The sequence below is a fragment of the Lissotriton vulgaris genome, chromosome 9 (genome assembly GCF_964263255.1).
Source record: "Lissotriton vulgaris chromosome 9, aLisVul1.2, whole genome shotgun sequence".
Classification (NCBI taxonomy): domain Eukaryota; kingdom Metazoa; phylum Chordata; class Amphibia; order Caudata; family Salamandridae; genus Lissotriton; species Lissotriton vulgaris.
Genome location: NC_141697.1, coordinates 347,907,233 through 347,925,035, shown reverse-complemented (window position 1 = coordinate 347,925,035; position 17,803 = coordinate 347,907,233).

Sequence of the window (17,803 nt, the reverse complement as noted above, 5' to 3'; positions counted from 1 at the left end):
AGTCCATAAAAGCCTATACAATCCCCCGCTCAGACCTATAGTAGCATCAATTGACTTTCTGCTAGAACCTCTGAGCAAATACGCTGATAGGTTCCTTAAACCCATAGTGGAGAAGCAGAAATCATACATCAGGGATACAGCCGACATGATAGCAAAAGTGGAAGGAATGGAGTTCGATGGAGATAATGAACTCATGGTGACTCTCGATGTAGAGTCACTCTACACGAATATACCTCAACAAGACACCATTGAGGTAGTTAAGAATCTGTTGGAAGAGACTGAAATTACAGGAGGAAGTAAAGAGTTCATTATACAATGTGTCTCCATGGTACTCCTCAACAATATTTTCCTATTCAAAAAGGACCTCTATATCCAACGTAAAGGGACAAGCATGGGTGCTACCTGTGCACCGAGCCTGGCCTGTATATACGTGAGCATGTTTGAAAATAAACATATCTATAATGAGGTAAGCCCGTACTATGAGAATATCCGAAGTTGGGCACGCTTCATAGATGACATCTTCTTCATATGGCAGGGAACAACAGAACTTCTTGAAGAATTCTTGTCATGGCTTAATCTAGGAGACATTAACCTAAGATTCACAGCTGCATACAGTAGGTCTAGAGTTAACTTCTTAGACATCTGTATAAAAAGCCAAGATAAACAGCTCAAAGTAGAGCTATTCAAGAAGGAGTCTGATCGCAACACAGTGTTGCACTATAAAAGCTACCACCCGAGGAGTCAAAAAGATTCAATCCCCTTTGGGGAATTCCTCCGACTCAGAAGAAACTGCACTGAAATAGATGACTTCTACAGACATGCAGAAGAGATGAAACAAAAATTCAAAGACAGAGGCTACCCGAAAAAACTGATAGATCATTCTTTAAAAAGAGCACGTTACTACGATAGGGACTGCTTGTTAAATAAAAAAGATAAAAAGATGACACAAGAAAAAATAGTGATGGTGAGCCAGTACTCAGTTGTAGCCAATCAGGTGAAGAACATAATAAACCACAACTGGAAAATTTTGAACAATGGCACAGAAACTGCTCTACAGCGTCCTCTGTATGCGTACAGGAAAAACAAGAACCTAAGATCTAACCTAGTACACATATATAGGGACGATATAGTAGAAAGTCAAACTACCCTAACAGGAACTAGAGCAGTTGGGAACAACAAGTGCGGCAACTGCTGCATATGTGAACTGTATTGTTACCAAAAAGGTGGAACATAATGGAGCCACACAAGAAATCACCACTCTGAACAATTGCAGAACCAAGAATGTGATATATATGATCCTGTGTCCATGTGACCAGGCATATATAGGAGAGACGGGCAGAGAAGTAAGGTTGAGAATAGGAGAACATAAGTCAGCAATCAAGAATAATAAGGAAAATGCACCACTAGTGGCACATTGGAGAGAACAAGGACATAGTGAGAAAGACCTAAGATGGGTCATAGTAGAAAGAATAAAAGAACAGATCCGATTTGGAAATAGTACAAATAGAAGAAAACAACAAGAACAGTGGTATATGATAAAATTTAATACCATTAGGCAAGGCTTGAACTCAAGGGAAGAATGGGAAACCTTGATATAAACGAAGAAAATTAGAATGTAACCTTTGTATGATAGTCATATTGAGGTTATGTACCCATAACATAAGGGAGACAGAAGAGATAATACTGCGACCATATCTGTTAGATAAAGCCAGGAACCAATAATACATGGAGTATAAAATATGAACTAAAATAAATACAGCGTTAAAAACATTCCCCTAGGCAGCCCATGTTAAGCAATTAGAACAATGCGTAGAACAAAGAAAAGATTACAAGAGATGATGAACAAAAATCAAGATATATTCAAGAAATAATTTGGAAACAAAATATTTGTAGTAACAACTGTGGGGTTGACATAGCAGGTAATAATAGATGAAGATAAGATTAGTATGGGATATTGTTATACCCATAACCACACTATTAAGTAGCGGGGAAACAGTGTGAAGATGGCGCCACCAAAGGGGAAAGTTACGTCCGATCGGCGCATGCGCACAACCTAGAAGGAATCGATCTACCTAAAACAAACAGGGACAAATACAGAACTTGGAGACCTTATATAATAAGTACGAGGAATATGTATTATACACAATAATAAATTGAGAGATGTGTAAGTCTATAGATGGTGACAGCGGTAACCTTAATATATAGCAACGAATACACCACTCCAAGATGGCGCTAGCATAGGTGCAAGCCTCATGGGGTAAACGCATGCGCGCAAATTCAGGTGTAATCAATCCACCTAAATTGAACATATATAAATAGAGTACGCCCGACCCACTGTGTTGCAGGAGAAAGAACGAGGCAGAGACGTAATTCCCGAAAATACGAGGTAAGAGGGGGAGACACTATATACAAATTTAACAACTAGATGGGCTATACGGTACATTTTAAATTGGGTTGTAGGACAAAACTTAGGGGACAAAACAAGAGTATGCACAAAATAAGAGTATGCGCATAACGCTGAAATCGAATCACCAGAATAATGTACATGGAGAGTTAGCTAAACACACATACGAGGTACACTGAACGTGAATGGGCTATAACAAACACTAATATAATACCCCTGTTTCAGAAGTGGGTTGGGTGAGGAATCGCCCAACAATACTCTAGAAAGAAATACTCTAGAAAGAAAAGCTAGACAGCGGACATACTGACAGTATAATTGTGAATAGCAATTTAGAAACCAGCAAACAAATAGTCACTGTGTCAGCAGACGGAGAAGGGGGTAGATCTAGAGATAAACTGTAGAGTAAATATAAAATAGAAACGTAATGAGATAATTTCAACTTAAAGATGCACAAATAAACTTGTGGATTTATTTACCCTTACAGAACCTATCCAGTTCACTGACGGTGTTATACAGATATATGCCCGTTCGAGAAGAGTTTTATAAGTTTTTAAGGTAAGGTAACTCAAAATTAACCCTTACCGAATATACAAATAGATCCATCGACCTACCATTAAAAGGGGAGCTATAACCCAAATATCGTTCCCTGTCAACACAGATACCCATATAAAAGATTCGGAAAAGATAGAAGAGGCTCCACATCGGGGACCCCTATAAGCACTGTTCCCAACAAGCTGCGCGGGTGAGCGCGCGCGCAGAGAAGTCACCCTAAGCGCGCAGGTTGCTGAATTTACCGCGCACTCCAGCAACACCGTTCGCGCCGCCACTTTTAAAATGCGAGCGGCGCGAAAAAGTGCCATTTCCTCGTTGCGGGAGATTGAGAAAAAAAGCAGTCTCAAACACAGCGTGTGCCAGCACACGCTGTGTTGACACTCTGCATTCCACTGCATTCCTTTTCTTACACCGCACAGATGTGGGGCTGATTGTGAACCTTTAGTATTCATGTTAATTGTAGCCCCCCTGGTGCGCTGCAATTAACACGAAGACTAATTCAAAGGACCTACAATCAGCCCCGCAGCTGTGCCCTGTAAGAATCGTCATTGTGCACTACTGAGGGGCTGTTTGTGATCCTTTGTGTTGCGTTGCCTTCCTCCAGCTCTCCTGTCCTGTAAGGGAGAGACGAACGATCATCAAGACCATTAGTATAAGTGGATATCAAAGACAGGAAAGTGAAGGCAAAGTCCATAGTCTTTCACAGGAAGAAGAACATCCAGTACTACGACATTTCCGCAAAAAGTAATTACAACTTTGAGAAGCCCTTCCTTTGGCTTGCAAGAAAATTAATCGGCGATCCCAATTTGGAGTTTGTAGCAATGCCTGCTCTTGCACCACCTGAAGTTGTAATGGACCCAGCATTGGCAGCACAATACGAGCAAGATTTACAGATTGCCCAGACCACTGCATTGCCAGATGAGGACGATGATCTGTGAGCAAAAGCTGGAGCCCAGCGTCAGAAGTCTAGTTTTATAGGCAACTGTCCTGTGATGTCGATGGTGCAGCGTGTTTGCCACTTTATTATCTAGCTGAGCAGAACATGTGCTTTAATCTTTGGGATGCGGAAGGAGATGAGTGGGCTTCGGAGTGAATGTGGCAGTAAAAATTAATTCCTTCATATTTTGGACCTGCGTATTTAGTTGTTTTGGACTGCAATTACTTTATCCTCACGTTTCGAATCTAATTTAAAGACTGCTACAGTCGCATCACATTCAGTGGTGAACCCTGTTACTGTCGTTCCTTTTCGTTTAGACCATAATAAAGTTGTATTACAAATACCCAAAAAAAAAAAAAAGACCATTAGTATAGTCATAACACAGATGACTGAATGTAGCTCACACGGACAGAAAAAATTAACAAGATTTTTCAAAAAGTTATTGCTGGAGAAACACCTGGGCCTTCAAAAATATTTTTGAAATGGTAAAACGTGCTGACCCACATTGAGCCATGTTTTATACCATAGTGTGCGTAATAAAATGCGAATGACAAACATAACAGGCCATTGTGAAGAGAGCAGGTTGAAAGTCCTTATAAAAATAGTATATATATATATATATATATATATAATTTTAGTAAAAATGGAAAGGCCTCGGTTAACAACCGAACTAAAACCAGGGACAGACACCAGGGAGCAGGGACAGACACCAGGTAGTAGGGACAGACACCGTGGAGCAGGGACAGACACCAGGGAGCAGGGACAGACACCAGGGAGCAGGGACAGACACCGGGGAGTAGGGACAGACACCAGGGAGTAGGGACAGACACCAGGGACGGACACCGGGTAGCAGGGACAGACATCAGGGAGCAGGAACAGACACCAGGGAGCAGACACAGACACCAGGGAGCAGGAACAGACACCAGGGAGCAGGAACAGACACCAGGGAGCAGGGACAGACACCGGGGAGCAGGGACAGACACCGGAGAGCAGGGACAGACACCAGGGAGTAGGGACAGACACCAGGGACGTACACCGGGGAGCAGGGACAGACACCGGGGAGCAGGGACAGACATCAGGGAGCAGGGACAGACATCAGGGAGCAGGGACAGACACCAGGTAGTAGGGACAGACACCGTGGAGCAGGGACAGACACCCGGGAGCAGGGACAGACACCAGGGAGCAGGACAGACACCAGGGAGCAGGGACAGACACCAGGGAGCAGGGACAGACACCAGGGAGCAGGGACAGCCACCGGGGAGTAGGGACAGACACCAGGGAGTAGGGACAGACACCATGGACGGACACCGGGGAGCAGGGACAGACATCAGGGAGCAGGAACAGACACCAGGGAGCAGGGACGGACACCAGGGACGGACACCAGGGAGCAGGGACAGACACCAGGGCGGGGACAGAAATCAGGGAGCAGGAACAGACACCCGGGAGCAGGGACAGACACTAGGGAGCAGGGACAGACACTAGGGAGCAGGGACAGACACAGTGGAGCAGGGACGGACACCAGGGATCAGGGACAGACACCAGGGACAGGAACAGACACCAGGGAGCAGGGACAGACACCAGGGACAGGGACAGACACCAGGGAGCAGGGACAGACAACAGGGAGTAGGGACAGACACCAGGGACGGACACCGGGGAGCAGGGACAGACACCAGGGCGGGAACAGACATCAGGGAGCAGGAACAGATATCAGGGAGCAGAGACAGACACCGGGGAGCAGGGACAGACACTGTTGAGCAGGGACAGACACCAGCGAGCAGGGACAGACACCGGGGAGCAGGGACAGACACCAGCGAGCAGGGACAGACACGGGGGAGCAGGGACAGACACAGTGGAGCAGGGACGGACACCAGGGAGGAGGGACGGACACCAGGGAGCAGGGACAGACACCGTGGAGCAGGGACAGACATCAGGGAGCAGGGACAGACATCAGGGAGCAGGAACAGACACCGGGGAGCAGGGACAGACACCGGGGAGCAGGGACAGACATCAGGGAGCAGGGACAGACACCGGGGAGCAGGGACGGGCACCGGGGAGCAGGGACGGACACCATGGAGCAGGGACAGACACAGTGGAGCAGGGACGGACACCAGGGAGGAGGGACGGACACCAGGGAGCAGGGAGCAGAAAGGCCCCAAAAACGAGTAGGGCAGAGGGCAGAAGGGCACCAAAAACGATAGGACAGAGGGCAAGAGGGCATAAAGGCACAACAACGAGTGGGACAGAGGGCAGAAGGGCACCAAAAACGAGTGGGACAGAGGTCAGAAGGGCACTAAAAACGAGTGGGACAGAGAGCAGAAGGGCACCAAAAACGATGGGACAGAGGGCAGAAGGGCTCAAAAAACGAGTGGGACAGAGGGCATTAGGGCACAAAAAACGAGTGGGACAGAGGGCAGAAGGGCACCAAAAACGATTGGGACAGAGGGCAGGAGGGCACCAAAAAGGAGTGGGTTAGAGGGCAGGAGAGCACCAAAAATGAGTGGCATTTGGCGCCGCAGACAAGCGAGGTTCGGTTCCTGGCGCACATAGCCATGGTTGCAGCGCACAGAGACCCTCCACTGCCGCACACTGAGGAAAAAAATTAGAGGGAACATTGCCTATAAGTGTGAAAAGGTAAATGATCTTATCGAATTGTCTAGTATAAAAAAAACAAAATTGATAGATTAGAAACCCTGACAGTATCCAATGTACCTTATAGGATCAACTACATCCCAGTTCTGAAGTCGGATTGGAGAATCCATAAAAATATCGACTTGGGTGCTTTGCCCTACACCTATGGGGTAAGAATGTGTTTGAATGTAATAACTTAAACGTGAGTGAATGCCCTGCAAATTTGACCTCTATCTATTTCCACGCCAAATTGGAAACGGAGGGATTAGATATACAAAGATGTACTTCTGTAATGAAATGTAGAAAATACGATGTAAGAATACGTGTGTAGAAATGCAAATGAGAGTATCCAACGTGAGAGAATACCTTAGAAACGGGACCTCGATCCATTTCCATATTAAATTGGGCACTGAGGGACGAGATATAGAAAGGTGTACTTCTGCAATGAAATTTATAAACTATGAAGTATGAGTATATGTATATAAAAGTTAATGAGAGTTTCCAAATTGGGTATGTTTGAAGGTAACCAAATGACCCCTATCTGGTGACAGTAGGTTATATTAAAAACACATAAAAAAACAGATAAATTGAAATAGCATGTACTAGATGTGTTATACTAACGGAGATGGGTTGTAGAACCATTTGCATTCCATTTAGATTAGGATATTTCAATAAGACCTGGACAAATAGAGTGATACCTTGTTTTTCTCCCCATATATCCACAGAGAGGGTGATAAGCACTATTTAACTGAAGCTGGTGACCCCTAATACGGAAGTCCTGAAGAAGGTGCTACAATATCAATTGTTTTCTGCACCGAAACGCGTCGACGCAATTTCTTTTTCATAAACTTAATCCAAGTATGGTCCAGTGAGCAACTGATATACATACATAATTGTTACTGTTGTTGTCACTCTTGTATTAACTAAAGGCCTTTGGATCTAGACATTACCAGTGGCAAGAACATTAGTAGGCCACAGTGAATGTAGGGGGTTGTTTGTTAAAAGAGTCTTCTTTCTGTTTGATCTGTGATCTAATGATATACATGCTTAGGATATTTATTTGTTTATGACTGTTCTGTTTTCAATTTTAAGTTTAATTTGCTTATATGGCTAATGAATTGTTATGATTATTTGGTTTTTATTCTACTCTTTTCAAAGATTGTTCTTTGAAATTTTAACTTGTCATTTTTGTGTCAACTTTTATGTATACATTTTTATTAAAATAAGACTGTGAACGTTCCAACTCTGGTGTGGAAATTAACATTTTGCTACTATAGTGCACTGAACGAGCCTTCCCTGTGTGAGTCTGAATGTACAGACAGATGAGTATGAAAGTATAGGAGAACCATATGTGAGTGTGTACCCAGGGATTTCTCTTTGACTGATAGTCTGAACTTACACCTAGGGTTCCATCCTCTCATCATTACGATTTACGAACCAGGACACACCAGTAGAAAAATTCATAGTTACCCTGTAAGCCTGCACAGCTTTTTTCACTGCTATTCTCAAATCACACCTCTTACCAACCGCACTCTGAATAACCCCTTTGATAATGCAGTTAAATCTTTCCACAGTACCATTGCCACTGAGTTTATAAATGGCAGTAGTCATATACTTCACATCTACCCTTTCAAAATATGTTTTAGCCGCATTGGAAACAAACTGCACTGTATTATCACTCAAGAGAAAAGCAGGGAAACCTTCCAACCTGTTGGACCCGGCCTCGTGGCGTGGTCCCACTCCTCCTGCATGGCGGGTCCCGGACTACCTCGACCCCTGTTCCCCGGCCGAGAGCAGCACCATCCACCCTTCACGAGAGCCGCCCCTCCGGGCAGCCCCCAGCTCTCCACTGTTGGAACTCGGCCACCTCTCCTCCACACCTTCGGCTGGTCCGAACCCTATCCCGGACCACCATCTCAAACCCAGACTCCATCTTGGGCCCTCCAAGACCAGGCCTCGTGGCCTCGGCCCGACCCCAGCCGCAGACCCAGCGAAGCCCCGACATCGAGGCACCACGATCCGACCAGGGGGTAAAGAGACCACTTGACGGATCAATGGGGGAAAGAGTTTCGATGGTCCTCCAGCCGTCCCCCGATGCCTGGTTTCGATCGTCCCCAGCCTCCCTGGGCGCTGGCTCCACCCCCCTGCTGGGTGTCTGGACCCGCACATCCCGGACCCTCCGACCTCCAAGTGCGAGGGTCCGGACATCAAAGGACGCCAGACCTATAACTGGGGCAGCTCCGGAGTAGGTCGGGAGTTGTATCCTGGAGTCGAGAGACACCGAGACGAACTCATCTACGTGAAACCCGTACCACCTTGGGGTCCTGCTGGCGCTGTCGCGGCCCATCCTCGTGAAACCATCTTTGGAGTCCTGCTGGCGCTGCCGCGGCCCATCTTCGTGAAACCATCTTTGGAGTCCTGCTGGCGCTGCCGCGGCCCATCTTCGTGAAACCATCTTTGGAGTCCTGCTGGCGCTGCCGCGGCCCATCTTCTTGAAACCATCTTTGGAGTCCTGCTGGCGCTGCCGCGGCCCATCTTCGTGAAACCATCTTTGGGGTCCTGCTGGCGCTGCCGCGGCCCATCTTCATGAAACCATCTCTGGAGTCCTGCTGGCGGTGCCGCGTCCCATCTTCGTGAAACCATCCTTGGAGCCCTGCTGGCGCTGCCACAGCCCCCACCGAAGAACCCAACCAGCTCGAGGATTGAGAGCTGAGCGCAGGGTATCCCAGTACCAGGCTGGCACCAAGACTGTCCCGCTACCCCCTTCCCACAGAGACTAACTTTGAGAGGATCCCTGGATCCAGTTGTTCCTGTATCGTTACAATAACCTGCCTAAAAGTACTGATAAAAACATCAAGAACCTATCTTTGTGTGGTGTCCATCTGTAGGGGGGTGATTGCTCGTCTGTACGATCTTAGGAGGGGAACCTCGCCAGGAGGCCTCTCACCCTTGCTCGGCCGACCCTAAGATTTCCTTTCTAACACAACCCAAAAGTCTTATCTAAAAACTTTTAACACTTTGTATCCTCTCTCTCCACTATATCCACCACTGACCACTTGGTGAAAAGATCTATCAACACAATCACATACTCCTGTAACTCTCCGCCCGGACCCAACAAATCCACAGCAATACCATCCGAAGGCTGTTTAGAGTTCAAACATTTGCTCATAGGAGGTCTTAAAGTGTTCAAAGTTTTGTTTGATGAAAAACAAAATCCACACTTCTAGATAAACCTTTCCACTGCTTTGTATACTCCTGCAACCAAAATATATATTTTACTGCTGATTTGGTCCTCACTATACGAAAATGGCCCTCATGACAAATATCCAAAATCGTGTCCCTCACCCCACGCTGTTTCCCTGATATCTGGCGGCGGCCCTTGGCTGCTCTGAAGACCGCTGCGGACGTAGTATCCCGGCGCGTGGATCGCTGAGGCCTGGTAGCTGCAGCTGGTTGGGGCCCGACCCCAGAGCTTCCCCCTCCCTCCTCCGCCTGTTGGGGGTGCCGGCACTGTCCCGAGGGCGCCCGCTGCTGGGGTCAGAGGGGGACATTGAGGAGCCGGACTTGGACCGCTGCGGCCCGCTGCTTGACGCGGCCTAAAGACTGACGCTGGGCCCTCCCGCGGCCCGCCGAGCCCTGCCTGAGACCGGCTCGTCGGACCGGCGCAGCATCAACCCACTCGACTGGGTGCTGGCCTGAATGTTCACGGCGGCCCTGGCAGGCACTAAGTGAAGTGCTGGAGAGTCGGGTCCCGGAGCACGGTGGGCGGGCCTCTCACCAGCCTCCTCGGCACAACCTACGGCGCCTGCACACCGCCCCCCGCCCGAGGGGCCTCAGGTACGGTTCGCAGTTTTCTGCCCTGAAGTCTGCTAGAGCGTTTCCTCCCCTCCCTCCTTCTCCTGCTGACGCTCGCATCTGGAGCGGTGCGGGGGCCCTGAAGGATCCTGCTGTCACCCCCACCTTGTCATCGATGTAAGGAGGACCCAGGGGGCGCCATACTCGCCATTGCATGCGCGCCTGCCGCGCCCTGTAACCTGCTTGAAGTGCCTCGTCCACAGCAGCCTTGTCCTTCACCCCCTGGAAACTGCAAGTTGCTCTGGATCTGTGGGGGCCTGAACTCTACCCAGAGGGTGAGCTGCGCCATCCCTCCCCATAGACTGCGCTGGGCCATGGGGTAGTGACATCCACCTTCAGGAGGTTGCCGAGGGGCAGTTTGGCTGGAGGTGGGGTGGACGGCGCGGAAAGAGGACTTGTTGCTGCCCCCCTTGTTTTTAATTGCCACGCGACGCTTGCCGGCCGCCCCGTTGCCCTACGCTCCTGCGGGACCCCGCCTGCATCGGGTTGTGACACAGCCCTCTCCTCTAGGGGACTTCCTTAACCGCTACTACCCGTATCCACACCTCCGCGCCTCTTGTCGGGCGGCCTAGCCCCACCGTTGGCTTACTAGCTCCCTATATAAGCCAGGCCCAGTGCCTCACCGGTCGGCCCTCCAAGCATCCATACCTCCAGGTATTGCTCAAAGGTGGCAGTCAATAGCTAGGTTTCTACTGGGAACTGGGCCCCCTCATGGCATCAGGGCGCCCTAGAAAGGACCGTTCGGTCTAGGACATGCTCCAAACCAAGATCATAAGCCGGCGCCCGGAGGCTGCAGCGGGTACGGCGGGTGGAGTGGGCGCTCCGGCCACTCAGGCCTTTGTGACATCACTTCTCTCCGCCCTTAAAGAGGACCTTCAAGAGCACAAAGACCAACTGGCGGTAGACCTACGGGAGGTCCGCCGCGATGTCTCGGATATTGGGGACTGGGTCGCAACACTGGAAGAAAATGAACGTGATGAATAATTTAAGATGCTGCAGCAGGAGGTTCTCCTACTCAAAGAACAATATAATGAGCTCCAGGGGCAGGCGGAGGATCTCGAGAAACGCTTGCTTCGCAATAATGTGCGAATCCGGGAAGTGAAACAAGGAGCAGAGGAAGACGACATAGAGGGTTTTGTGCAGGCACTGTTCAGACATATCCTGGGCCCGGACCACCCTACGGAGATACAAATTGATAGAGTTCATCAAGTAGGCCTTCCACGCCGTGACAACGCACCTCCACCGGACATCCTGGCGTGTGTCCACAACTTTCAACTTAAGGAACGTATTTTGTGCTGGGCCAGAGATTCCCACCCCCTACAATTCCATGGCCTCACACCAACGCTTTACCAAGACCTTTCCGCTGTCAGGCTGCTCAAGCGACGGGAATTCCGGCCCGTCACCCAGTGCCTGAGGGAGAAGGTGATCCCCTACACGTGGGGGCACCCTTTCCGCATCATCTTCAAATATGACGGAAAACTACATCAAATAAGTTCATTGTGCAAGGCTTCCGACCTTCTTGGACTCCCACCTCAGGCGCCATTGCGCCCGTGAGAAACGCCCATGCCCCACAGCACACGACAAGATCGCTGGCACACTGTGGGCAAGCCCTCCTCACCGCCCCTTGGCCCAGATGCCTCTGCCAGCGCAAAAGAGCAGGAGAATGTCCTGGCATCTCTGGCTGGCAGTCCCGCCAACACCTCTTCCGCGTGATCCTCCCTGCTTGCTAACGCATTGAATTCATCACTGGAGCGGGTCGGAGAGCCGACATCCTTACCCGCTTTCTTGGACTTGAACTGTCACCGACCCCCTTAATTCTAGTACTATGACGAACTCTTGTCATTCTCGCACGGTTGCGGATGTTTCGTACCACGTTAGAGAATTTAACCAGTTTCAGCCCGGCTGGGCGACTGTTTTAACATCTATGTTGTTCTGTATTGGGGTTAGTTTTTTCAATTTTTAGATCGGGTGGGTTCCCTCCTCAGTGAGTCCTTATGCTGGCCATGTACACAGCCGTCGCACATACTTAGAGGTCTCCATCCCCCAGGTTCCTCCTGCTTCATTTACATTTTGGCGTTGTCCGCCATCTCTAAGCGCTCATCTACCCCTCCCTCCCCCTTCTAGGTTTTAAAGTAATCAGTCTCAATGCACGGGGCCTTAATAACCTAATTAAACGGAAAGCAGTGCTATCACTACTGGAAAACTCGGGCGCAGACCTTTGCCTCCTCCAAGAAACCCATCTCTTGGCATCAGACACCCACCGCATGCGATACAAACACTTTCCCAATCAACACTGGTCCTCTATTACAAGCAAGAGGGGTGGAGTCGCCATCCTAGTAGCCAAACACTTTAAGGGGTTCAGTAATCGGGCCCATACAGGAGATTAAACAACACCTTTTAGTCCTACGCCTCCAAATCGGCTCTTTCTTTTGCACCTTAGCTTCCATTTACTCCCCCAATGAACGTCCGAAGAAATTCTTAATAGAGGCCTGCGCCGCAGTGCTACACGCTCCAGATCCAGTGGTGGTGGTGGGGGCGAGACCTTAACCTAGTGATGAACAGGGATCTAGATCATTCAGGTTCACGCACTGGGGCGCTGGCGTCTTCTCAGCTTCAGGCGAGGAATGGCTGCGCGACGCGGGGATTAGGGATGCCTGGCGCTGCCTGCACCGACTGTTAGGGATTATTTCTACTATTCAGCTGCACACAAAACGTACGCCCGGTCGGACCACTTTCTTGTCACTTCCGCAACCCAGAAATTAGTTACAGGGGCGACTATCGAAGCAAGGGCCCTCTCTGATCATGTACATATTACCCGGTCCATGCGCTTTCCCTCTGAGAGTGCTGCCCCTGCGCTGCGCTGGCGCCTGCGAGAATCCTTGCTTCGGTCCCCAGAGGAAGTTGCGGACATTAGGCGCTGCATTACGGACTATATTGCGACTAATGACAGGGAAGACACGCCACTATCCTCGTTATGGGAGGCGCTCAAACTGGTCACTCGGGGGGGCCTTCATAGCTAAAGCCGCCTATGACTACAAAGCTAGGCAAATGAAACGAGCGGACCTGGAGGCCGCAGTCAAAGTGCTGGAGGCTATACATAAACGTACAGGTGTTCCTCGCATATGGTGCCAACTGGAGAGGGAACGACTTCAACTTTGCCGCCTTGATCTTGACCGTGCCGAGCACGCCGCAGTGCGTCTAAAACATAAATACTTTGTGGGCTCCAACAAAGGAGGCCGTATGCTGGCACACTGTCTTCGCAGCCAGCAAGAAGCACATTCAGTCTTGGCGCTCTGAGATGGCGCTGGTTGATCTATCTCTGGTGACGCCCAGATAGTGGCAAATTTCTGCTCATTTTATAGTGCACTCAACACGGCGGACCCCTCGCTGCATTCAGATCCCTCGGCCTATCTCGCCGGAGCGGCTGTAACGCCCTTGCCTGCGGGTGAAGCGGACTCCCTTGAAGCGCCTATCCATATAGAAGAAGTGATATCTGTGATTGTGTGGTTGAAGCTCCAGAAAGCGCCGGGACCTGATAGCTTCAGTGCCCTTTTTTACAAGACTTATTGCACGGAGCTGGCCCCACTGCTAACCCAGTTATTTAATTCCTTTGCGGACACCAGGTCTCTCTCCCCCTCTATGTTACAGGCCTCAATATCGGTCATCCCTAAACTGGGTAAAGACCCGGAACTTTGCAGCTTGTATCGGGTGATTTCCTTATTGAATATAGAATCAAAACTCTTCTCTAGTATACTCGCACACAGATTGAATCCCCATATGCCGGGTCTCATCGACCCAGATCAGTCTGGCTTCATCCCCGGTAGGCAGTGTGGGAACAATACTAAACGCATCTGTCACCTCATTGACAAGGTACATCGGTCAAAGAAAGAGGCTCTTCTCCTGGCGATCGATGCAGAGAAAGCATTCCTCCGTGTTCATTGGCCATACCTCTTCACGACGCTGGAACACTTTGGAGTGGGTCCGCGCTTCCGACGTTGGATAGCAAGCATCTACAGCACGCCTCAAGCGACCATTCGGGTCAATGGTGTCCTTTCTGCTCACTTTGCAGTGGGGCGGGGAACACGGCAGGGCTGCCCCCTTCCTCCCCTGCTCTTCCCCCTATATATGGAGCCAATGGCTCAGCACCTCAGAGACAACCCTCTTGCCATGATATCCCCTTTAGCCTAGATAAACACCTTCTTAGCTTGTATGCCGATGACCTTATTTTCTCGGTAGCACATCCCCTAGCCTCTCTCCCAGCTATACTAAACAACCTCCATGTATTTAGCCAGGTATCAGGCTTCAAAATCATTATGCAGAAGTCACAGGTGCTCAATCTCACGGCTTCTTCACAGACAGTGGAGACTCTTCAAAACCAGTTTGCATTTGATTGGGTGCCAGGTGGCATCAAGTATCTTGGACTGGTCCTCCACAAAAGCCTTGTGCAAACAGCTGAGATAAACTACTCGGCCCTACTGCAGCAGAATCCTGCAGACTTGCACCGGTGGCGTCGCTTGCCTCTGACATGGTTTGGGAGATTATCTGCGGTCAAGATGAATGTACTAGCGTGGGCTCTCTGTCTATTCCAAACCCTACCACTTGAAGCCCCATTGCAAACCCTTTGGCAGATACAATCAGCGATTGAATGGTTTGTCCAAGGCAAGACTGCGCCCCAATTGTGGAAAACACAACTTCAGAGACCTAAGAAAGCTGGTGGCTTGGCCCTCCCTGATATTACTCGATACTATTACGCCTCCCAGCTGCGGTATTTGTGAAATACTGGGTGTTCATGGACCAAACTGTCGCGGGCTACCACGTTTGGCGAGATGCTTGGATGCCGCCCCAGAACTTTTCTCTACTGATGAGCGATACTATCCCGAAACACGAGCCATGTCTCGTGTCTAGAGGTACTGGAAATATCGAGTACTTACTTGCACCAACCTTGGTGAAACACTCACAAACTTTTTCCCAGCTCTTTGAGTCACACGTACTGCATATACCAAAATGCAGAGGGGCGATCCGGCGGAGAGGCTAGCAGTGTGCTCCCATCGTTGATTCCTGTTATAGGGCTCCCGTGAGCCTCCAAGCTGACGAGCTTTTGGAGACGTACCTGCGTGCCTGAGAGACAGCGAGGCCTGTGACGGTTGTTTGGCGGCCTTCTCTGCCACCCCAGAACTTTTCTCTACTGATGAGGGATACTATCCCAAAACACGAGCCCTGTCTTGTGTATAGAGATACTGGAAATATCAAATACTTACTTGCACCAACCTTGGTGAAACACTCACAAACTTTTTCCCAGCTCTACGAGTCACACGCACTGCATATACCAGAATGCAGAGGGGCGATCCGGCGGAGAGGCTAGCAGTGTGCTCCCACATTGATTCCTGTTATAGGACTCCCGTGAGCCCCCAAGCTGACGAGCTTTTGGAGACACACCTGCGCGCCTGAGAGGCAGCGAGGCCTGGGACGGTTGTTTGGCGGCCTTCTCTGCCACCCCAGAACTTTTCTCTACTGATGAGGGATACTATCCCGAAACACGAGCCATGTCTCGTGTCTAGAGATACTGGTAATATTGAGTACTTACTTGCACCAACCTTGGTGAAACACTCACAAACTTTTTCCCAGCTCTTCGAGTCACACGCACTGCATATACCAGAATGCAGAGGGACGATCCGGCGGAGAGGCTAGCAGTGTGCTCCCACGTTGATTCCTGTTATATGGCTCCTGTGAGCCCCCAAGCTGACAATTTTTTGGAGAGGCACCTGGGCGCCTGAGAAGCAGCGAGGCCTGTGACGGTTGTTTGGCGGCCTTCTCTGCCACCCCAAAACTTTTCTCTACTGATGAGGGATACTATCTCGAAACACGAGCCATGTCTCGTGTCTAGAGATACTGGAAATATCGACTACTTACTTGCACCAACCTTGGTGAAACACTCACAAACTTTTACCCAGCTCTTCGAGTCACACGCACTGCATATACCAGAATGCAGAGGGGCGATCCGGCGGAGAGGCTAGCAGTGTGCTCCCATTGTTGTTTCCTGTTATAGGGCTCCCGTGAGCCCTCAAGCTGACGAACTTTTGGAGACACACCTGCGCGCCTGAGAGGCAGCGAGGCCTGTGACGGTTGTTTGGCGGCCTTCTCTGCCACCCCAGAACTTTTCTCTACTGATGAGGGATACTATCCCGAAACACGAGCCATGTCTTGTGTCTAGAGATACTGGAAATATCGAGTACTTACTTGCACCAACCTTGGTGAAACACTCACAAACTTTTTCCCAGCTCTACGAGTCACACGCACTGCATATACCAGAATGCAGAGGGGCGATCCGGCGGAGAGGCTAGCAGTGTGCTCCCACATTGATTCCTGTTATAGGGCTCCCGTGAGCCCCCAAGCTGCCGAGCTTTTGGAGACACACCTGCGCGCCTGAGAGGCAGCGAGGCCTGTGACGGTTGTTTGGCGGCCTTCTCTGCCACCCCAGAACATTTCTCTACTGATGAGCGATACTATCCCGAAACACGAGCCATGTCTCGTGTCTAGAGGTACTGGAAATATCGAGTACTTACTTGCACCAACCTTGGTGAAACACTCACAAACTTTTTCCCAGCTCTTTGAGTCACACGTACTGCATATACCAGAATGCAGAGGGGCGATCCGGCGGAGAGGCTAGCAGTGTGCTCCCATCGTTGATTCCTGTTATAGGGCTCCCGTGAGCCTCCAAGCTGACGAGCTTTTGGAGACGTACCTGCGTGCCTGAGAGGCAGCGAGGCCTGTGACGGTTGTTTGGCGGCCTTCTCTGCCACCCCAGAACTTTTCTCTACTGATGAGGGATACTATCCCAAAACACGAGCCCTGTCTTGTGTATAGAGATACTGGAAATATCGAATACTTACTTGCACCAACCTTGGTGAAACACTCACAAACTTTTTTCCCAGCTCTTCGAGTCACACGCACTGCATATACCAGAATGCAGAGGGACGATCCGGCGGAGAGGCTAGCAGTGTGCTCCCATAGTTGATTCCTGTTATAGGGCTCCTGTGAGGCCCCAAGCTGACGAGCTTTTGGAGACGCACCTGCACGCCTGAGAGGCAGCGAAGCCTGTGACGGTTGTTTGGCAGCCTTCTCTGCCACCCCAGAACTTTTCTCTACTGATGAGGGATACTATCCCGAAACACAAGCCATGTCTCGTGTCTAGAGATACTGGAAATATCGAGTACTTACTTGCACCAACCTTGGTGAAACACTCACAAACTTTTTCCCAGCTCTACGAGTCACACGCACTGCATATACCAGAATGCAGAGGGGCGATCCGGCGGAGAGGCTAGCAGTGTGCTCCCACATTGATTCCTGTTATAGGACTCCTGTGAGCCCCCAAGCTGACGAGCTTTTGGAGACACACCTGCGCGCCTGAGAGGCAGCGGGGCCTGGGA